Source organism: Pan troglodytes, chromosome 4 (genome assembly GCF_028858775.2).
Source record: "Pan troglodytes isolate AG18354 chromosome 4, NHGRI_mPanTro3-v2.0_pri, whole genome shotgun sequence".
NCBI lineage: Eukaryota > Metazoa > Chordata > Mammalia > Primates > Hominidae > Pan > Pan troglodytes.
Window position 1 is genome coordinate 46,852,584 of NC_072402.2, and position 23,415 is coordinate 46,875,998.

At 38.5% G+C, this 23,415-nt stretch overlaps 1 long non-coding RNA gene across 2 annotated transcripts in view; it reads right to left on the reverse strand.

Annotated features, from left to right (window-relative positions):
• The window catches only part of LOC107974716 (uncharacterized), a 319,154-nt gene that overhangs the window by 13,486 nt on the left and 282,253 nt on the right, over window positions 1-23,415 (reverse strand). The window contains exons 1-2 of one of the 2 annotated variants that reach the window (XR_010157221.1): window positions 19,993-20,070; window positions 2,024-2,233 (exon numbers count right to left, since the gene is read on the reverse strand). This is a non-coding gene — a long non-coding RNA (uncharacterized LOC107974716). Of the gene's footprint in view, window positions 1-2,023; window positions 2,234-19,992; window positions 20,071-23,415 lie in introns of those variants that run through there. The other variant, XR_010157220.1, reaches the window with a different exon arrangement.

Below are 23,415 nucleotides of genomic sequence, written 5' to 3' on the forward strand. Positions count from 1 at the left end.
GGAGAAGCAGATACCTGAGTAAGCTCTGAGGAGAGAGCCCATGAAGAGTTCCCTGGGCCTGTCCCCTGAAACCATTCTTCCCTCCTAGAGCTCTGCGCCTGTGATAGGAGGGCAGCCTCTAAGAGCTCTGAAGTGCCTTCAGGGTCTTTCTCTCATTGACTTGGTTAATAGCAGCTGGCTCCCCTCTGTCCATGGGAATCTCTTTACCAAATAGTTGCTTGGCTACACCCTTGATTTGCTCTCCTAAAGGTGTATTTTCACTCTTTACATGGCCAGGCTGTGAATTTTCCAAATCTTTCCATTCTGCTTCTCTTTTAATTATAAATTCCATCTTTAAGTCATTCTTTTCCTCTCACATGTCACTATATGTGTTTAAAAGTAGCCATGCAGTGGCCTGAATGGTTTGCTGCTTAGGTATTTTTTCTGGCAGATATTCTGTCATTGCTCTTAAGTTCTACATTTTATAAAGCCTTCAAACATACACACAATTTTACCGAGTTTTTTGCTACTTAATAACAAGGATGGCTTTTACTCCAGTTTCCAATACCTCGTTTCTTATTTCTGTCTGAGGCTTCATCAGATGGCCTTTAACTGCCCATATTTTTACGAACATTCTGGTCACCACCACTTAAGTAATCTCTAAGAAAATTCAAATTTCCTTATAATTCTCCTTTTCATCCAAACCCTCACCAGAAACACCCTTAATGCTTCACTGCAATACAGACTTTTTCTAGCCTGATTCTCCAAATGCTTTTAGCCTCTACCATTACCCAGTTCCAAAGCTGCTTCTACTTTTACAGGCATCCGTTCTAATAACAGCCGCATTTCTCAGTACCAATTGTCTGTTTCACAGATTAATGAGTGATTCTTTCCTGTTGAGATCTGTGTTTGCAAGTATCTTCACATCATGAAGTGTCTCACTCTTAAGGAAAATAAAAAAGCTTGCAAAACTTTTAAGGGTGCTTCACCCCCCAAATAAAAGAAATATATTGTATTTTATGATAAATGAAGGGCATCTGCAACCTTTATCTTACACAGGGTGAATCATAGAACTCATGTTTTTAAAAGGAAGAAAAATGGCTTGAAAGGAATTGTTTCAGAGTAGTAAAGTCATTTCCAAAGAAAACCAAATGAAAAATCAACCAAATTACATAGAGTAACTCTGCGCTGAGTAACTAATTAATCATGGTATCCAGGGTAGCCTATCTAGCTCTTGGTTTTCTGTGGTCTCAATAATAGGTAAATAGAATCTTAGAGAAAAAAAAAGGCTTGTCAGATGTGTTTTTGCTTGTTTTTAACAAAGGCAGCAATGCACTCAGGGGTGCTTAATTGAATTCACAAAGCCAGGCAATGTGTTTAAATGTTATCATTGTAAAGCTACATTAAGTATCAGAGCAGCTTTTTGAAGCCAATATTTTTAAATAAAAAATACAATTTAAAGAGGATCATGGTCCAGTGGTGAAAAACCAGGGCTTTTCCTTACTCCAGCTATTTAGTGCAGAAAAGTTTATGATAATTATTAGAATGACAGGCAATGCTGAATTTCTACTATGTAACATGTTAGGAAATGAAGACTTCTTTGGAATTGAAGAACTTTAGAATCAACCAAGAGTTGTGCAAATACAAGGCCTTGGTTTCAAAAGGGAAATTTAGTTGTAATCAAATCCTGCTCCTCGTTGTATTTTTTGGCTCTAGGTCATAGGGCTCTGTTGAAGGTGATGTTGTGCCATCATTCTAAGACATTCTACTATAACTTACTGAGTACTAAGTTTCCATCCATATGCCTGGCCTCCCAGGTCATAAGACACAGACACAGACCACCAGGAGGGTGCAGTGCAGTATATGGTGACTGCTAAACCCCTCACATTAAACAAAACAAAAAACAAGTAATTATTGCTAAGCAAACATGAGCTTTTAAAAAGGCACTTATTATATAGAGAGGAATATAAAAAGACAAAAGATATTAAAGCCTGGTAAATATTTCTATTCTGAAAAAAAGTGAAAGTTATCTTTTAAAACTCACAGGGAAAGCTCCACTTTGGTTTCAGTCATCATCTTTGGAAGAAAAGGAAGTTGGATTTTTCCATTAACACCTCACGATGCCTTTCTCTCCATCCTGGGTGGTGGCCACGCCGCTGTCAGCCTCTTCACACGGCTCAGCTGTGGTCAGGGTTGGCCCTTAATGTTGAATTTGGTGTGGTGATTTCAACAGACTCATTCACTGGCAGATATCCTGCCACACAGAGAGAATTTTTTGACCAGGTTGTAGCAATTTTCAATAAAAGGACAAACATAAATGGAACTCTCTGTACTTTTTCATTATACAAATAGCCAATGTTTAGTACTCAACTGATACATTGTACTCTTCTCTGAATTGCTCTGCAGGATGCATGTTTAAATATGATATCTGGGTCCCCAGATAGACAGAACTAATGGCTTCTGATCAACTCTGAAGCTGAAAAGAGACTTGGTAGAGTCTTGCACAGCATCACAAGTAGTGTGGTGCGTCCCTCATCCCAATGTGCTAATAATGTTAGAATTTAGAGTGTCTAACCTGAAAACTTTCTGAGAACAAATGTTTCCTATCTTAATGTTGGATTTTTCACAAACGTTCTATGTGCATGTCTATCCTATATGGACATCCACCATGATGGAAGCAGGAAAAAGTGCAGTAATTAAGGGGAGGCTCAGACTGAGAATGAACATGCAGAAACTGAGATCTAGAGCCAATAGCTGAAAAGTTATTTGGGGCAAAAGGCCAATCTCAGAACAAAGAAGAAGAGTTGAGGTTAGAGAACTTGTATTGTTCAAAGGAAAGAATTGACCAAGGACTAGCTACTCAGGATTCATTCACTCACTCACTCATTCACTCAAACACTCACTCATTTAGCAACACCGCATACATATACTCATGGTGAATAAAATGCACCCGAGCTTTGTCTTCAGGCAGTTCTCATAGGACACAGGACGAGAGAGCACAGACAACCCAGTAAAGTACAAAATGGTGAAATAGAGGCTGATAGAAGAACTCATATTATCTTACCTATGGAAATGCCCCTAAATTTCTCCTAGACTTACAGGAACAAACTCTCTGCCCTTACCACTCTCACATCTACCGTTTTAGACTCAATGAGATATAAGGCACATGGGATAGATACATTCAGACACCTGGCATATAAGATAAAGTGCTTTCTAATCTAAAATGCATTGTACATATTCTAATCTTTCCTTGTTGCTTCAGAAAGCCAAGTCTAGGAGAATACTGCTTAACAATGGGTTCAGTGTGTTTCCACCTGTTTCTCAATGGGATGTAGTGATTCAATAAAAAAGAAAGTGACATTCTTTGGTTTAAAGCGTCCAGGAAAAATCAGACTTCAGTGTGTATTTTCCCTTGATCCTTTCAGAAAATTTACAATTCATCTCCCAACAGTCAATTCAGCAACAAGTCTTAAGGATTCTCCCTACAAAGCATATCCTAGATTCCAAATGTTTCTCTTCCCACACTGCAGCCACCTTCACCTAAGGCACCATCATTTTGCACCTGGACTATTGTGGTAGCTTCACAACTGATCTACCTGCTCTTCCCATGATTGTCTCCCCAGGTCTCCATGCACTTTTGAGTGAGGAATGAGCTTTTGAAAACATAAATCATACCACATCAGCCTCTGCTTATAAATGTCACATAGCTTCTCACCAAGTAGTATATCCCTACTGGTATATGCAAAGCCCTATAAAATCAGTCCCAGACTGTTTTTCAACCTCCTGTCATAAGATCTTCCCCTTTACCCAACTGTCTGTTTCTTCAACATAAACATTCCTACCTTAGGGCTTTTCTGATATCTGGTCTCTTTTTCTAGAATACACTTCCCTTAATTCTCAAATGGATCCCTCTTGTCATTTGGGTCTCAGTTTAGGTGTTACCTCTTCATAGAGATTTACCTGATTCACTAATCTCAGGTAGTCACCCAGTTACTGTCTCATTACCACCTTCTAATAATTATCTATAAGCACTTGGCACTATTTAGAATTTTTCTTAAATTTTTAAAAAAATTATTCCCATTTTCATAAGATTGTAAGTTCCATGAGATTAGGGACATTGTCTGCCATTTTACCTACTTGTTTTGTATAATATGTAACAGGAAGAACTTAGAAATAGAAAATTTTTAAGTATATTATAAGCATTAAAAACATTTGCAAGTACCAAAGTGAATATTTCTCTGAAGGAGATCTAGTTAGATGTGGACTTTCATCATGTCATTGGACTCTCCTTGGGCAGTTAGTACATGACACATGAATTATTCACTTATGGGTCTCCAACACCCTGCACGTCCAGGCACTTAATTGCTGTCTGTTGAGTGATTAAATGTTTTCCTGTTTGCTAAGGGTACTGAGCCAGTTCCCTTCAGGTTGCAGGAACACATTTATGCTTAAGTTAATTTACCTATTGAGCATATTAGGAGAGAATAAGAGACCACCCTATGAGCTCCCCAGCCAGGCCACAAGGACCAGAGAGTTGTTCATAAGATGCCACAGCACCGGCCCCATGACCTGAACTCTCCTAGCATAAGATATATGTTGGTTACTCCTCCAATACTCAGCGACTTGTTCACCCTCTTTGTTGCCAGAGATTTTGCCACTCCTGCTGACTCTCTTCTTGAAGTCCTACATTCAGGCTTCCTGAGTGACGACCAGATTGGGGCAGTGCTGTCACAGAGGTGCTGATTCAGGCATCTTCTCAGGGCACTGGCACACCTCACCCAGGCTTGAAGTCAGTGCTCACCTTCCATGCAAATACTGAGACCAGCATGGCCTGCTTTCTTTCAGGAATGGGTCCTCAGAAGAGGACTGTGTGCAATACAGCCATTCTGAGCTGCATCAGAAGGGAAAAACATTTTGTGTCAAGTAACTCCAGTAGTCTGAAGAAAATATTGGAAGTTCTAAAATATATAAACATAAGAATGGATAAGGAGGCCAGAGATTGGCCAACCATCAAAACTATGGGGCAAATATATTTAGAAGGTTAATCCCAATTCTGATCATCTCCCATACAATCAAATTGTGTATACTTGACCAAGATTTTATTTTTTTAATAAAATAAGTTGTTCAGAAAATACTTAATATAAATTATCTTTTTAAAATCTTTTAAATATTACCTCAAAATCCAGATGCAGACCTGAGTCCCACATGCACAAATATGGTTGTTACAAACTTGAAGAAAGTGGAAATAGAATTGGTTGTAGATTTAGGCAATAGTGCCAAATTTTTAATGTTTCCAGTTTAGGAAAACGATGCATTTGTTTTAAAAGATTTATTTCAGTACAGCCTCAACAAAGGGCAGTTTGGCTTAGTACTTCTCAATAAATGTGCATATGTGAGCAAAATTTTATCTACAAGGATATTTGTTGCATTATGGTTTGTAGTAGCAAAAGTCTAGAAATAAAGTATCTTATACCTAATTTATAAGAATCTTAAAGTCTTATAAATAAGAGACAGATGAAATAAATTACAGTACACTTGTAAAACAGAATGATCTACAGCTATTAAAAATAAGAGGGTTGATTTATATATGTTGATATAGAAAACCCTCTAAATATATTAAAGTGGAAAAGCAAGGTAAGGAAATATGGCCTATAAGGAGAGGAACTAGCTGTCTAGGGTGGGAGAGAGATTTAGTTTTCAATCTGTAATCTATTTTACTGTTTGATTTTTAAAATTACATTTATATATTGCTTAAAAAACAGAAAAAAACAAAACTTTATTTTCCTACCAAGCAAAAAATGTGTATACTAGCTTTCCATTGTCAATGAAAACAGTCAAACTGTGAAATATTTACAGAGGTTTATTCTGAGCCAAATATGAGTGACCATGGCCCGAGGCACAGTCTCAAGAGGTCTTGAGGACACATACCCAAGGTGGTTGGATTACAGCTTGATCTTATACATTTTAGGGGAACATAAGGCATTATTCAATACATGTGAGGTATTTGAAAGGTGGGACAACTCGAAGCAGAAGAGGATGGGGGCTTCAAGTCATAGGTGGATTCAAGGATTTTCTGATTGACAATTGGTTGAAAGAGTTAAGTTATTACCTAAGGATCTGGAATTAATAGAAAGGAGTGTCTGGGTTAAGATAAAGTGTTATGGAGACCAAGGTTCTTATTATACATAGGAAGTCCCATAGGTGGTCACCATAAGAGACAATAGATGCAAATGTTTTCTATTTAGACCTTTAAAAAGTGCTAGACTCTAGTTAATTTCTTCAGGATTGGGAGGGCCTGGAAGGGGAAAGATCTAGTTAATAGAAATGCTTTACAGATGCAAATTTTCCCCACAAAGGACAATTTTGCAGGGTCATTTAAGAATAGGGCAAAGAAACATATTTTGAGGTAAAATATTTTGATTTCCTTCTTTATCTGTCATGTGATGTTACACCAGAGCCATTGCACTGGGGACCTTTGAGATGGGGACTCAGAGTCAGGTTGGAGTTGGTATCTCATTGCTACAAAGAGTCTGTTCCATCAGTCTAAGAATTTCTATTTTAATTTTAATGCTGGTCAGTTGTGTTTAAATTCCCCAATGGAGAGAGTACAATAAGGCATGTCCGACCCCCATCTTATGTCACGGCCTGAACTAGTTTTTCCTGTTTTTTGGAATCCCCTTGGATGAGAAGAGGAGTCCATTCAGTTGTTGAGGGGCTTAGAATTTTATTTTTGGTTTAGACCTTTGAGTTCAGAAGAAATAAAGAAGAAATCTGAATATTCAGTATCTCTTGCATTGAGAAAATAAACCTATCTAAACCGAAAGAATTGACTCAGTCTCTGCCATTTTACCTACTCGGCTTATATAATTTGTAACAGAAAAAATTTAGAAATAGAAAATCCCAAAATACATTATAAGGATTAAAAGCGTTTGTAATACAAGAAAGTACTTAGCACCAACGTGAATGTTTCCCTAGTGGAGAACTAGAGAGACATGAATTCTCATTGTGTCATTGGGCTCTTCTTGGGAATTTAGTATATGACACATGAATTACATAATTCTACAATTAATGTAAAGAATGCTATGCAATCTTGTTCTTCTTCAGCTATTATGAGAGAGTAGGGATAGAATAAAAATAACTGAGATGTTGGGTTTACACTGCTTACATGATCCTCATCTTTTCTTTTTTGCCTTAATATTTACTTGTGTTATCTCTGGTGACTGCTTAATGAATTAAGAAGATAGAGCATTAAAGGTAAACTCATGTTTCCAGTCAGGATAGAATTATAGATTCGTAATTTTGTCATTCCAAATATTGTAAACATGTAACAATGATAAAAAATTTTGAAAACATAGTTATGATTTAAAAATATGAGACATTTTCATGGACCAGAAGTATTAGAATAGCTGAGCTAAAGTTGAGAGGCATTGAGCTGGGGATGTTTGGGGCTGTGAATCTAGGAACTAGCAGAGGGCACTAAGGGTCTTGATGCCTGTGGGGAGATGAGAACTAAAATTGCCTATTGTTAAGCCTGGGAGATAGGAGGCTGGAGCCTGGCTACTTCCTGAAGTCAGAGGGCGGAATAGGTGGGCCTCAAATGTACACAAGGGTGAAATAAAACTGCTACTGTTGTCTTGGGCTACAGCATCTATAAAGCTAAGTGCCTAGAGAGACGAGAGGGAGAAATAGAATCTCAATGCTAAAAGTTAAGCAAAACTGTTTACTAGCTCAAGGCCTAGATAGGTAATGTTTTCAATATTTTTGAGCACACGTGACCTGGGTATCCAATAGAAAGCCCGATATAAATTCTGGATCCTGAGGAAAGGTAGAAGTGACTACGAAACTAGTAGACAGGGCAGGATGGTTTTTCAAAAGAAGGAAAAAAATATATACTGCCACTCAAAATGAGTCTTCAAACAAAAATCCTACACATAAGATAAAGACAAATGCTAACAAAATCAGCAACTGGGAGATAAGTTTACCTAAAGACTAAAACACTACAACAATCTGAAATTTAGTTTAAAATTAGTGCATTGAGGAAGCTTAAAGTGATAATGAAAGGAAGAATACCTCCTCCCTCAAATACTAAACAAAAACAATCAAACAGAGAATTAGTAAGTTAAAAGCAGTGCTAAGAAATTGATCTGGGACACAATACAGAGAGAAAAATTCATTAAAAATGTACCAGAGCAGTTGAGAAATGTATAGGATAAGTTGTGAGGGTTTTATAATATACAACAGGAGCCCCAAGGGGAGAGAAGAGAAGGAATGAGAGAGAAGCAATACTAAAAAACAAAAAATAAAAATAAACTGTCCAGAATTAAATAAATACATTATTTCTTAGACTTAAAATGCACTGTGTAGGAAGAATTAAATCCAGATCTTAAAATTCAATTGATATTTTATACATCAAGTATAAAATGAAGACTGGATGACAATTAGAATAAAAGTAGACTTCTATCAACAATAGTAGATGTTTAAAATCAATGGAATATTTTTGATGTTGATGATAAAAATAACTGCCAATGTAAATTCTATGATAAGCTAAGCTATTATTCAGGTGTAAGACATAACATTTAAAATGCTTTATCATTCGTAACCATTGCTGATAACCACTAATTGACATGCTTCTTGAAGAAAAGGAAATCCAGAGGAAAAGCTTGAGACACGAACAATAAGGGCAATTGTGGAAATGAGTAAAGTATGCTAGTGTGACAGATTGTATTTGTCCAGTAGCATCACACCAACATTTTCCTTTTTTTCTTTTTTTTTTTAATATACTTTAAGTTTTAGGGTACATGTGCACAACGTGCAGGTTTGTTACATATGTATATATGTGCCATGTTGGTGTGCTGCACCCATTAACTCGTCATTTAACATTAGGTATATCTTCTAATGCTATCCCTCCCCTCTCCCCCCACCCCACAACAGGCCCAGGTGTGTGATGTTCCCCTTCCTTTATCCATGTGTTCTCATTGTTCAATTCCCACCTATGAGTGAGAACATGCGGTGTTTGGATGTTTGTCCTTGCGATAGTTTGCTGAGAAAGATAGTTTCCAGCTTCATCCATGTCCCTACAAAGGACATGAACTCATCATTTTTTATGGCTGCATAGTATTCCATGGTGTATATGTGCCACATTTTTTTTTTTATTTTTTTATTTTTTATTTTATTATTATTATACTTTTAAGTTTTAGGGTACATGTGCACAATGTGCAGGTTAGTTATATATGTATACATGTGCCATGCTGGTGTGCTGCACCCATTAACTCGTCATTTAGCATTAGGTATATCTCCTAAAGCTATCCGTCCCCCCTCCCCCCACCCCAGAGTGTGATGTTCCCCTTCCTGTGTCCATGTGTTCTCATTGTTCAATTCCCACCTATGAGTGAGAATATGCGGTGTTTGGTTTTTTGTCCTTGCGATAGTTTACTGAGAATGATGATTTCCAATTTCATCCATGTCCCTACAAAGGACATGAACTCATCATTTTTTATGGCTGCATAGTATTCCATGGTGTATATGTGCCACATTTTCTTAATCCAGTCTATCATTGATGGACATTTGGGTTGGTTCCAAGTCTTTGCTATTGTGAATAGTGCCGCAATAAACATACGTGTGCATGTGTCTTTATAGCAGCATAATTTATAGTCCTTTGGGTATATACCCAGTAATGGGATGGCTGGGTCAAATGGTATTTCTAGTTCTAGATCCCTGAGGAATCGCCACACTGACTTCCACAAGGGTTGAACTAGTTTACAGTCCCACCAACAGTGTAAAAGTGTTCCTATTTCTCCACATCCCCTCAGGCACCTGTTGTTTCTTAACTTTTTAATGATTGCCATTCTAACTGGTGTGAGATGGTATCTCATTGTGATTTTGATTTGCATTTCTCTGATGGCCAGTGATGGTGAGCATTTTTTCATGTGTTTTTTGGCTGCATAAATGTCTTCTTTTGAGAAGTGTCTGTACATGTCCTTTGCCCACTTTTTGATGGGGTTGTTTTTTTCTTGTAAATTTGTTTGAGTTCATTGTAGATTCTGGATATTAGCCCTTTGTCAGATGAGTAGGTTGCGAAAATTTTCTCCCGTTTTGTAGGTTGCCTGTTCACTCTGATGGTAGTTTCTTTTGCTGTACAGAAGCTCTTTAGTTTATTTAGATCCCATTCGTCAATTTTGGCTTTTGTTGACATTGATTTTGGTGTTTTAGACATGAAGTCCTTGCCCATGCCTGTGTCCTGAATGGTATTGCCTAGGTTTTCTTCTAGGGTTTTTATGGTTTTAGGTCTAACGTTTAAGTCTTTAATCCATCTTGAATTAATTTTTGTATAAGGTGTAAGGAAGGGATCCAGTTTCAGCATTCTACTTATGGCTAGCCAGTTTTCCCAGCACCATTTATTAAATAGAGAATTCTTTCCGCATTGCTTGTTTTTCTCAGGTTTCTCAAAGATAAGATAGTTGTAGATATGCGGTGTTATTTCTGAGGGCTCTGTTCTGTTCCATTGATCTATGTCTCTGTTTTGGTAGCAGTACCATGCTGTTTTCGTTACTGTAGCCTTGTAGTATAGTTTGAAGTCAGGTAGCATGGTGCCTCCAGCTTTGTTCTTTTGGCTTAGGATTGATTTGGCAATGTGGGCTCTTTTTTGGTTACATATGAACTTTAAAGTAGTTTTTTCCAATTCTTTGAAGAAAGTCATTGGTAACTTGATTGGGGTGGCATTGAATCTATGAATTACCTTGGGCAATATGGCCATTTTCATGATATTGATTCTTCCTACTCATGAGCATGGAATGTTCTTCCATTTGTTTGTGTCCTCTTTTATTTCATTGAGCAGTGCTTTGTAGCTCTCCTTGAAGAGGTCCTTCACATCCCTTGTAAGTTGGATTCCTAGGTATTTTATTCTCTTTGAAGCAATTGTGAATGGGAGTTCACTCATGATTTGGCTCTCTGTTTTTCTGTTATTGGTCTATAAGAATGCCTGAGATTTTTGTACATTGATTTTGTATCCTGAGACTTTGCTGAAGTTGCTTATCAGCTTAAGGAGATTTTGGGCTGAGACAATGGGGTTTTCTAGATATACAATCATGTCGTCTGCAAACAGGGACAATTTGACTTCCTAATTTCCTAATTGAATACCATTTATTTCCTTTTCCTGCCTAACTGCCCTGGCCAGAACTTCCAACACTATGTTGAATAGGAGTGGTGAGATAGGGCATCCCTGTCTTGTGCCAGTTTTCAAAGGGAATGCTTCCAGTCTTTGCCCATTCAGTATGATATCAGCTGTGGGTTTGTCATAGATAGCTTTTATTATTTTGAGATATGTCCCATCAATACCTAATTTATTGAGAGTGTTTAGCACGAAGGGTTGTTGAATTTTGTCAAAGGCCTTTTCTGCATCTATTGAGATAATCATGTGGTTTTTGTCTTTGGCTCTGTTTATATGCTGGATTACATGTATTGATTTGTGTATATTGAACCAGCCTTGCATCCCAGGGATGAAGCCCACTTGATCATGGTGGATAAGCTTTTTGATGTGCTGCTGGATTTGGTTTGCCAGTATTTTATGGAGGATATTTGCATCAATGTTCAGCAAGGATATTGGTCTAAAATTCTCTTTTTCGGTTGTGTCTCTGCCTGGCTTTGGTATCAGGATGATGCTGGCCTCATCAAATGAGTTAGGGAGGATTCCCTCTTTTTCTATTGACTGGAATAGTTTCAGAAGGAATGGTACCAGTTCCTCCTTATACCTGTGGTAGAATTCGGCTGTGAATCCATCTGGTCCTGGACTCTTTTTGGTTGGTAAACTATTGATCATTGCCACAAGTTCAGAGCCTGTTATTGGTCTATTCAGAGAGTCAACTTCTTCCTGGTTTAGTCTGGGGAGAGTGTATGTGTCGAGGAATTTATCTGTTTCTTCTAGATTTTCTAGTTTATTTGTGTAGAGGTGTTTGTAGTATTCTCTGATGGTAGTTTGTATTTCTGTGGGATCAGTGGTGATATCCCCTTTATCATTTTTTATTGCATCTATTTGATTCTTCTCTCTTTTCTTCTTTATTAGTCTTGCTAGCGGTCTATCAATTTTGTTGATCTTTTCAAAAAACCAGCTCCTGGATTCATTAATTTTTTGAAGGTTTTTTTGTGTCTCTATTTCCTTCAGTTCTGCTCTGATTTTAGTTATTTCTTGCCTTCTGCTAGCTTTTGAATGTGTTTGCTCTTGCTTTTCTAGTTCTTTTAATTGTGATGTTAGGGTGTCAATTTTAGATCTTTCTTGCTTTCTCTTGTGGGCATTTAGTGCTATAAATTTCCCTCTACACACTGCTTTGAATGTGTCCCAGAGATTCTGGTATGTTGTGTCTTTGTTCTCATTGGTTTCAAAGGACATCTTTATTTCTGCCTTCATCTTGTTATGTACCCAGTAGTCATTCAGGAGCAGGTTGTTCAGTTTCCATGTAGTTGAGCAGTTTTGAGTGAGTTTCTTAATGCTGAGTTCTAGTTTGATTGTACTGTGGTCTGAGAGACAGTTTGTTATTATTTCTGATCTTTTACATTTGCTGAGGAGAGCTTTACTTCCTACTATGTAGGCAATTTTGGAATAGGTGTGGTGTGGTGCTGAAAAAAATGTATATTCTGTTGATTTGGGGTGGAGAGTTCTGTAGATGTCTATTAGGTCTGCTTGTTGCAGAGCTGAGTTCAATTCCTGGGTATCCTTATTAACTTTCTGTCTCATTGATCTGTCTAATGTTGACAGTGGGGTGTTAAAGTCTCCCATTATTATTGTGTGGGAGTCTAAGTCTCTTTGTAGGTCCCTCAGGACTGGCTTTATGAATCTGGATGCTCCTGTATTGGGTGCATATATATTTAGGATAGTTAGCTCTTCTTGTTGAATTGATCCCTTTACCATTAAGTAATGGCCTTCTTTGTCTCTTTTGATGTTTGTCGGTTTAAAGTCTGTTTTATCAGAGACTAGGATTGCAACCCCTGCCTTTTTTTGTTTTCCATTTGCTTGGTAGATCTTCCTCCATCCCTTTATTTTGAGCCTATGTGTGTCTCTTCACGTGAGGTGGGCTTCCTGAATACAGCACACTGATGGGTCTTGACTCTTTATCCAGTTTTCCAGTCTGTGTCTTTTAATTGGAGCATTTAGTCCATTTACATTTAAAGTTAATATTGTTATGTGTGAATTTGATCCTGTCATTATGATGTCAGCTGGTTATTTTGCTCGTTAGTTGATGCAGTTTCTTCCTAGCCTCGATGGTCTTTACAATTGGGCATGTTTTTGCAGTGGCTGGTACCAGTTGTTCCTTTCCTTGTTTAGTGCTTCCTTCAGGAGCTCTTTTAGGGCAGGCCTGGTGGTGACAAAATCTCTCAGCATTTGCTTGTCTGTAAAGGATTTTATTTCTCCTTCACTTATGAAGCTTAGTTTGGCTGGATATGAAATTCTGGGTTGAAAATTCTTTTCTTTAAGAATGTTGAATATTGGCCCCCTCTCTCTTCTGGCTTGTAGAGTTTCTGCCGAGATATCTGCCGTTAGTCTGATGGGCTTCCCTTTGTGGGTAACCTGACCTTTCTCTCTGGCTGCCCTTAACATTTTTTCCTTCATTTCAGCTTTGGTGAATCTGACAATTATGTGTCTTGGAGTTGCTCTTCTCGAGGAATAGCTTTGTGGCATTCTCTGTATTTCCTGTATCTGAATGTTGGCCTGCCTTGCTAGATTGGGGAAGTTCTCCTGGATAATATCCTGCAGAGTGTTTTCCAACTTGGTTCCATTCTCCCCTTCACTTTGAGGTACACCAATCAGATGTAGATTTGGTCTTTTCACATAGTCCCGTATTTCTTGGAGGCTTTCTTTGTTTCTTTTTATTTTTTCTCTAAACTTCCCTTCTCGCTTCATTTCATTGATTTCATCTTCCATCACTGATACCCTTTCTTCCAGTTGATCGCATTGGCTCCTGTGGCTTCTGCATTCTTCACGTAGTTCTCGAGCCTTGGCTTTCAGCCCCATCAGCTCCTTTAAGCACTTCTCTGTATTGGTTATTCTAGTTATACATTCGTCTAAAGTTTTTTCAAAGTTTTCAACTTCTTTGCCTTTGGTTTGAATTTCTTCCTGTAGTTTGGAGTAGTTTGATTGTCTGAAGCCTTCTTCTCTCAACTCGTCAAAGTCATTCTACGTCTAGCTTTGTTCCATTGCTCGTGAGGAGCTGCGTTCCTTTGGAGGAGGAGAGGCACTCTGCTTTTTGGAGTTTCCAGTTTTTCTGCTCTGTTTTCTCCCCATCTTTGTGGTTTTATCTACTTTTGGTCTTTGATGATGGTGATGTACAGATGGGTTTTTGGTGTGGATGTCCTTTCTGTTTGTTAGTTTTCCTTGTAACAGACAGGACCCTCAGCTGCAGGTCTGTTGGAGTTTGCTGGAGGTCCACTCCAGACCCTGTTTGCCTGGGTATCAGCAGCGGTGTCTGCACAACAGTGGATTTTCGTGAACCGTGAATGCTGCTGTCTGATCGTTCCTCTGGAAGTTTTGTCTCAGAGGAGTACCCGGCTGTGTGAGGTGTCAGTCTGCCCCTACTGGGGGGTGCTTCCCAGTTAGGCTGCTCAGGGTTCAGGGGTCAGGGACCCACTTGAGGAGGCAGTCTGCCCGTTCTCAGATCTCCAGCTGCATGCTGGGAGAACCACTGCTCTCTTCAAAGCTGTCAGACAGGGACATTTAAGTCTGCAGAGGTTTCTGCTGTCTTTTTGTTTGTCTGTGCCCTGCCCCCAGAGGTGGAGCCTACAGAGGCAGGCAGGCCTCCTTGAGCTGTGGTGGGCTCCACCCAGTTGGAGCTTCCTGGCTGCTTTGTTTACCTAATCAAGCCTGGGCAATGGCGGACGCCCCTCCCCCAGCCTCGCTGCTGCCTTGCAGTTTGATCTCAGACCGCTGTGCTAGCAATCAGCGAGACTCCGTGGGTGTAGGACCCTCCGAGCCATGTGCGGGATATGATCTCCTGGTGCGCTGTTTTTTAAGCCCGTCAGAAAAGCGCAGTATTCGGGTGGGAGTGACCCGATTTTCCAGGTGCTGTCTGTCACCCCTTTCTTTGACTAGGAAAGGGAACTCCCTGATCCCTTGCACTTCCGGAGTGAGGCAATGCCTTACCCTGCTTCGGCTCACACACGGTGCGCTGTGTCCACTCTCCTGCACCCACTGTCCTGCACCCACTGTCTGGCACTCCCTAGTGAGATGAACTGGTACCTCAGATGGAAATGCAGAAATCACCCGTCTTCTGCGTCACTCACGCTGGGAGCTGTAGACTGAAGCTGTTCCTATTCGGCCATCTTGGCTTCACCTCCACGTTTTCTTAATCCAGTCTATCATTGATGGACATTTGGGTTGGTTCCAAGTCTTTGCTATTGTGAATAGTGCCGCAATAAACATACGTGTGCATGTATCTTTATAGCAGCATGATTTATAATCCTTTGGGTATATACCCAGTAATGGGATTGCTGGGTCAAATGGCATTTCTAGTTCTAGATCCCCGAGGAATCGCCACACTGACTTCTACAATGGTTGAACTAGTTTACAGTCCTACCAACAGTGTAAAAGTGTTCCTATTTCTCCACATCCTCTCTAGCACCTGTTGTTTCCTGACTTTTTAATGATTGCCATTCTAACTGGTGTGAGACGGTATCTCATTGTGTTTTTGATTTGCATTTCTCTGATGGCCAGTGATGATGAGCATTTTTTCATGTGTCTTTTGACTGCATAAATGTCTTCTTTTGAGAAGTGTCTGTTCGTATCCTTCACCGACTTTTTGATGGGTTTGTTTGTTTTTTTCTTGTAAATTTGTTTGAGTTCATTGTAGATTCTGGATATTAGCCCTTCGTCAGATGCGTAGGATGCAAAAATTTTCTTCCATTCTCTAGGTTGCCTGTTCACTCTGATGGTAGTTTCTTTTGCTGTGCAGAAGCTCTTTAGTTTAATTAGATCCCATTTGTCAATTTTGGTTTTTGTTGCTGTTGCTTTTGGTGTTTGAGACATGAAGTCCTTACCCATGCCTATGTCCTGAATGGTATTGTCTAGGTTTTCTTCTAGGGTTTTTATGGTTTTAGGTCTAACATTTAAGTCTTTAATCCATCTTGAATTAATTTTTGTATAAGGTGTAAGGAAGGGATCCAGTTTCAGCTTTCTACGTGTGGCTAGCCAGTTTTCCCAGCACTATTTATTAAATAGGGAATCCTTTCCCCATTTCTTGTTTTTGTCAGGTTTGCCAAAGATCAGATAGTTGTAGATATGCAGCAATATTTCTGAGGCCTCTGTTCTGTTCCATTGGTCTATATCTCTGTTTTGGTACCAGTATCATGCTGTTTTGGTTACTGTAGCCTTGTAATATGGTTTGAAGACAGGTAGCGTGATGCCTCCAGCTTTGTTCTTTTGGCTTAGGATTGACTTGGCAATGCAGGCTCTTTTTTGGTTCCATATGAACTTTAAAGTAGTTTTTACCAATTCCATCACAGCAACATTTTCAGTCTAAGCTATTGTAGAACCTTGTCACATACCCATCAAGAGATTGAGTCTATTTTCTCCAACTTTGAACTTTGGGAGACTATGGAACTGCTCTAATGAGTAGGACACTATGAAAGTGGTACTGTATGAATTTCAAGGCTAAGGCAATACGGCTTCTGTTTGCCTGTCTCATTCTTGGTACATTTGCCTTGAGAACCTAGCCATCATGCTCTGAGGAAGCCCAAGGTAGCCTACACAGAGAAACTACATGGGAAAAAAATACAAAAAGAGAAACTGAGGCCCTCAGCCAATGGCCACATTCCCAGGAGACCTTATAAAATGTGGGACAGAGATAAACTCTCCCTACTTAGAATACCCATACTACCCAAAGCAATCTACAGATTCAATGAAACCTCAATCAAAATACCAATGACATTCTTCACAGAAATAGCAAAAACAATCCTCAAATTCATATGGAACCACAAAAGACCCAGAACAGCCAATGCTATCCAGAGAAAAAGAACAAAACTAGAGGAATCACATTACCTGACTGAAATGATACTACAGAGCTACAGTAACCCAAGTGGCATGGTACTGGCATAAGAACAGACACATAGACCAATGGAACAGAACAGACGATGCAGAAAAAAATTTGTACATCTACAGCGAACTCATTTTCAACAAATGTGCCAAGAACAGATATTCAGAAAAGGACAGTCTCTTCAATAAATTGTGCTGGGAAAACTGGATATCCATATGCAGAAAAATAAAACTAGAACCCTATCTCTCACTACATGCGTAAAGCAAATCAAAATGGATTACAGACTTATATCTAAGACCTCAAATTATGAAACTACTAAAAGAAAACATTGAGAAACTCTCCAGGGTGTTGGGCTGGGCAAATATTTCTTGAGTAGTACCCCAAAAGCACAGGCAACCAAAGCAAAAATGGACAAATGTGATCACATCAAATTAAAAACTTTTGCACAGGACAGGAAACAATCAACAAAGTGAAGAGACAACCCACAGAATGGGAGAAAATATTTTCAAAGTATCCAGGGACAAAGGATTAATAACCAGAATATATAATATCAATGGTCATCAGAAAAAATGCAAATTGAACTACAATGAGATATTATCTTACCCCAGTTAAAATGGCTTTTATCCAAGACAGGCAATAACAAATGCTGGCGAGAATGTGCAGAAAAGGGAACCCTTGCACACTGTTGGTGGGAATTAGTACAACCACTATACAGAACGGTTTGGAGTTTCCTCAAGAAACTAAAATTAGAACTATCATACGATTCAGCACTCCCACTGATAGGTATATACTTAAAAGAAAGGAAATTAGTATACTGCAGAGATATCTGCCCTCCCATGTTTACTGCAGTACTATTCACAATAACTAATATTTGGAAGTAACCTAAGTGTCCATCAACAGATGAATGGATAGAGAAAATGTGGTACATATATACAATGGAGTACTATTCAGCCATAAAAAAGAGTGATATCCTGTCATTTGCAACAACATGGATGGATCTGGAGGTCATTATGTTAAGTGTAATAAACCAGGCACAGAAAAACAAACTTTGCATGTTCTCACTCATTTGTGGGAGCTAAATAATTAAAACAATTGAACTCACGGAGATAGGGAGTAGAATGATGGTTACCAGAGGCTGGAAAGAATAGTGGGGTGGTGGAGGCAGGGGAGAGTAGGGATTGTTAGTGAGTACAAAAATCAGTTAGATAGAATGAAGATCTAGTATTTGATAACACAACAGGGTGACAATAGTCAACAATAATTTATTGTACATTTTAAAGTAACTAAAAGAGTATAATTGGACTGTTTGTAACACACAAAAAAAGGATAAATGCATTGTGTGCCTGTATAAAAATATCTCATATACTCCATAAATAAATACACCTACTATGTACCCACAAATATTAAACACACACAGATACACGCATGCACTGACCCACAAAACTTTCTAAAATGCTCTGCTTAAATTCTTAACCCACAGAATCCGTGAACAAAATACTGATTTCTTATGCAACTAAGTTTTGGAGAAACTTTTATAGCACTATATTTTGTAGAACAGTTATTGTATTTAACTACTATTAAGAAGATTTTGGTAACTAATATTAATTATAGTAATAATAGAAGAAAAATGGAGGGTAGTAAATAGAAGTTGTTTAGTAGCTAGTTTGTTGCTTGATTTGGGAGAAGGGTAAAGATATTTAATAAACTCGGGCTTTGATAAGATTTTATAGTTAAGTTTGTAGGCTAAGCTTTTGAAAACAACCATTAAAAGAACAGAAATTTAATAAATGAATCCAATCCAGAAATGAAGGAAAAGAAAGGAGGTAATAATGAAAATTTCATACATGTATACAATCAGAAACAAACAACAAAACATAACAATAATCGACTGATTCACATTTCTTTTCAAATTATCAGAATTCTAATTGATTTAGGCTACATTAAATTAAAAAATACAAAGAGTGATAAGAATAATACTCCATGTCTTAGATTTTTAGATATTATACGTTTTAGAAAGTTTTGGTCTTTTCAGTTATGTAATTCACCAGGTAGGTTTTAACCCTTAGACTTTTAGAGGATACTGTGTATAGACAGAGTTGAAGGCCAGAGAAAAGTGGGTTTTATTAAACCATGTATCAGGATATTTTAGTTAGAAAATAGTGTTACCATAGTGATTGTTCATATTAGTTTTCCTTGGCCAGACTCGGTGGCTCACGCCTGTAATCCCAGCACTTTGGGAGGCCAAGTCGGGCATATCACGAGGTCAGGAATTCAAGACCAGCCTGACCAACAATACAAAATACAAAAATTAGCCGGGCATGGTGTTGGATGCCTGTAATCCCAGCTACTCAGGAGGCTGAGGCAGGAGAATCATTTGAACCTGGGAGGCAGAGGTTGCAGTGAGCTGAGATAGTGCCACTGCACTCCAGCCTGGGTGACAGAGTGAGAATCCATCTCAAAAAAAAAAAAATAGCTTTCCTTTGTTATTATTATTATTATTATTATTATTACTATTAATTATTTTTGAAACTGAGTCTTGCTCTATCTCCCAGGCTGGAGTGCAATGGCATGATCTCAGCTCACTGCAACCTCCACCTCCCAGGTTCAAGTGATTTCCAGCTAATTTTTGTATTTTTAGTAGAGATGGGGTTTCACCATGTTGGCCAGGCTGGTCTCAAACTCCTGACCTCAAGCGATCCAACTGCCTCAGCCTCCCAAAGTGCTGCGATTACAGGCATAAGCCACCATGCCTGGCCTTAAAATTAGCTTTCTAAATCCGTCTACTGGAAATACGTGGTAGGAAAGTAGTCCAAATAGTTTATTATAAATCACACAATAACTGATTTATTAAGAAAATGGCGGCAGTCTTCCCTCAGCCAGATACAGTTGTTTGTTAATCCACCTTATTTTTATTTAGATGACACACACACAAAATAGCTGCCATTTGTTACAGACAGCATTGGACTCAATTTGCCAACACATTTCACCAATTGTTTACCATTGTTCTCTGCATCTTTGTCTCTCCCTTTGTGCTTCCATCAGATGCAGTAATGAATGCATGCTGCAGGCACACTCTAGAATAGAGAAAAAAGTAGAAGTCACAGTTCTGTGATTTTAAGCTGTGTGCTCTTTTCTACTCTTCTCATCTGTACGCCAATGGGATCCAGCAAAGATGGGTGCCAGAACAAAGCAAAGCGGAAGAGGATGCCAGAGGGAAACGATGATAACTTTGTGGGTTTTTTTTTTTTTTTTTTGCACTACAAGATAACTTTTTCTTTTCCTTTAAGACGTTTAATAGCATTTACTAAGATATCACTTGTTTGTCTTCATTCATATATTGCTCTATACTGAGTTAACCATAATTGTATGTGTCTTATCTCTTTATTTCGACTGTGTGCCCTCTGAGAAAAAGTATTTTTTAAACACTAGTATTTCTGGCATTTAATATTGTGTTGAAACATAGGAAATACAATAATGTTTGATGAATAAATAAATGCCACAGATGAGAAAGAAACTTTCTCATAATTTTCTCTATAATGAATTTGCTCTATAAAATGAGATTAAGAAGTCCACCCAAGGAATTAAGTGACAGAAGTGGAACAAGAAACCAAAGACCTTGCCCTCCCTTCACCCCTCAAATCCAGCACTTTCCACAGTACCACACTCAAAATTCAGAAAGCTCATGCTTGGAAGCCTTCAGATGCCTTCCTGGCAGGACTGTGTTAGGCACACCAGAATTGCATGAGACGACGCCTATGGTCTGTGCTGTTATGAAATATCATAACAGTGATCCAGTGGCTTTGATGTCTGCCAACAATTGCAAGTAAAGAAAGTGGTTTAATGACACAGGCATACTGTGAGCAAAATCCTTAGGTTGGCTCCTTTTGCCCTATAATATTTGTATGTGTAAGGAAACCTTTTACCCCTTCTACAGCTCTCTCTTTCCTTGAAAAGTCCCAAATATTAACCCTGAGAGATGACTTTCTACTTGCCATTGTAGAAAGAGTACTTACTTATCTGATATTTCATTACCACTCCTTCTTTGTCTCTGTGTTAATAACTTAATAATCTTGGGTGCACTTCCTGGAGTCCATAGACAAGAGGTAATAATTTTTCTCCTCACCATTATTCCTTTTCTGTTTTGTAAACTTACCCAGTATAGTACAATGATCTTCAACACCAAAAATTAGTTGGCAACTAAGTTGTAAGTTATGAATAATCCCCCAGTTATTTCTTCTGGGTAGGTTCATTGATTAGGATGTATTTTTCTCTTTCAACCTTATCTTTTAAAGGTCTTGTGAAGTTTTACCTTACATTTATTGCCCAGCAGACTAGAAAGACAGGAGAGAAGTGGTGGCAAGAAGAGCTGAATGGAATCGTTGATTATAATTGACAAAGAACTGCAGTGTGTGTGCAGAAAACAAAGAGACCTTTGTGTTGGTGGGAAGCATGTGACCGGCCGCCCTAATTTGGTCAGAGCTGTTCCATTTGCTCATCTACTTCTCTGGATGTTCTTCAAGATTCTGATTGAACCTGGTCTTTTCCACAACCTTTCCCATTTTCCCCGAGTCATCTTAGGGGATAAGAGCAAGAGAAGACTCCTGTTAACAGCCATATGATTCATCCTTCAGGCCTTTCCCTCAATTTTCTACAACATAGTCTTGAAATAGTTTTGATCATGGATTAAATCAGTACAACATATACCCCATTTATAAGTTATCTTCATGTACTGCCTCTTCTGATACTTTATGCTAATATATTATGTAACATAAAACACAAAAAATAGATTTAAAAAGATGAAAAATGAATGCAAATAGCAATTTTCTTAGTATTTTTCCTCTGCACCCTAATGCATCACCTTGTGTACCTCCAGGGTGTTTATACCCTATTTTGGAGGCTCTTACCAAAAGATAGTTATGAGTTGACCAAAGACAAATACAGTCCAATCTGAGAAGCTGCATCCTCTTTTTGAGGTCATTTGGGATTGTGACAACCAGGCAGCTTCCTCATGTTTCTGGATACTGCTGGGAAGACTGTTCCAAAAGGTACCCAAAAGCAAATAGCCAACCCCAGTGTTCTAGAGACCAAAAATCTAGTCCCAGCCCTATCATTAACCAGCTCTACAACCCCAAGAAACTCATTTAAACTCTCTGAATTTGTCATTGGTGAAACAAAAACAAAAACGAAAAAACTTTCTTGCCCATTTCACCTAATTGCTATAAATATCAAAGACGGCAATGGATTTGCAAGAATTTCTAAAAGAATAACACGGAATAAAACTATAAGGTAGTATTGTTATTATTTTTAAAGATAGTGGAAGGAAGGAATATCCTACCTGCTCCCCTGCCCCCCGCACTGTTCATTGCATCAACAAAACTAACTCAATGCAGACACCCTCCCTCTTGCCCTCCTGTACTGTGTAAATGATCACTGGTGAAAATTGAAGCTGTTTAGTTTTAGATTTTAGTAAATACTTTCCCAACTCTTCCTCCCAAGATTTTAGAATCATAAAAGGTAAAAGGAAGATAATAATTTTAGAGTTGAAGGTAGCTGAAAGATTATCCCAGCTAGTATTCTTATTTTGTGGATGAAAATATTGAAGCTGAATGAATTTCAGAGAGGCTAAATGATTTCTCCAGGATCACACAGCTAGGAAAGGAGCCACATCAGACCCTGAGAGCCATATTGGAACCTATTTTGGAATCCTTTTTTTTTTTTTCCTACAATGCTGCTACGGTTCCTTTCCTTCTTTCCATGCTGCCTGCCAGGGCTGCTTCACATCATTATGGTATTCTAGTCAATCATTTATAATTCCTCTTCAGCTGTGTTTCTCTCAGGAGCATACTATGTCTGTGTTCTCCATTGCAAAAGATTCTCTTCTTTTGCATCTATATCTTTAAGTCTTACAAGTCAATTCCATCCCCCTACACTGTCTCCAATTCTTTCTTACTGTTATTCAACTCCTACTCTGATCACCTTGTTAGCTACCTGTGATGTTTCCTTGTCAGGAAAGGACTGTGGATTAGATGGCCAGAGGTGGCCATTTAACTTGTCACGGAAGGCGTCTGCCTCTTCCAGAACACTGACAGCTGTTGTGTCAGTCACACAAGGTAAAATAACCTTCTCACAGAGTAAAAATAAAATGGTAAAAATAACCTTCTTACACAAGTCTCACACCAAAAGTAGGCATGAATATTTTGGAGAGGAGAATTTAGAAACGGGTGATAGAGATGGCACAGACAGAAGCTGGTTAGATGGATATGTGTCCCTCCCTTCCAGGGTTTTTGTTTCTAACCAGGAGGTTAGAAACCATCCTTTTTCTTCTTTTTTCCCTTTCTTTCTTTGGCACCAGCCACTCCCGACCTCCCAAATACCCACCCAAATCCATCTCAGATTTAATGTGAAATTATGTTCATGTTGT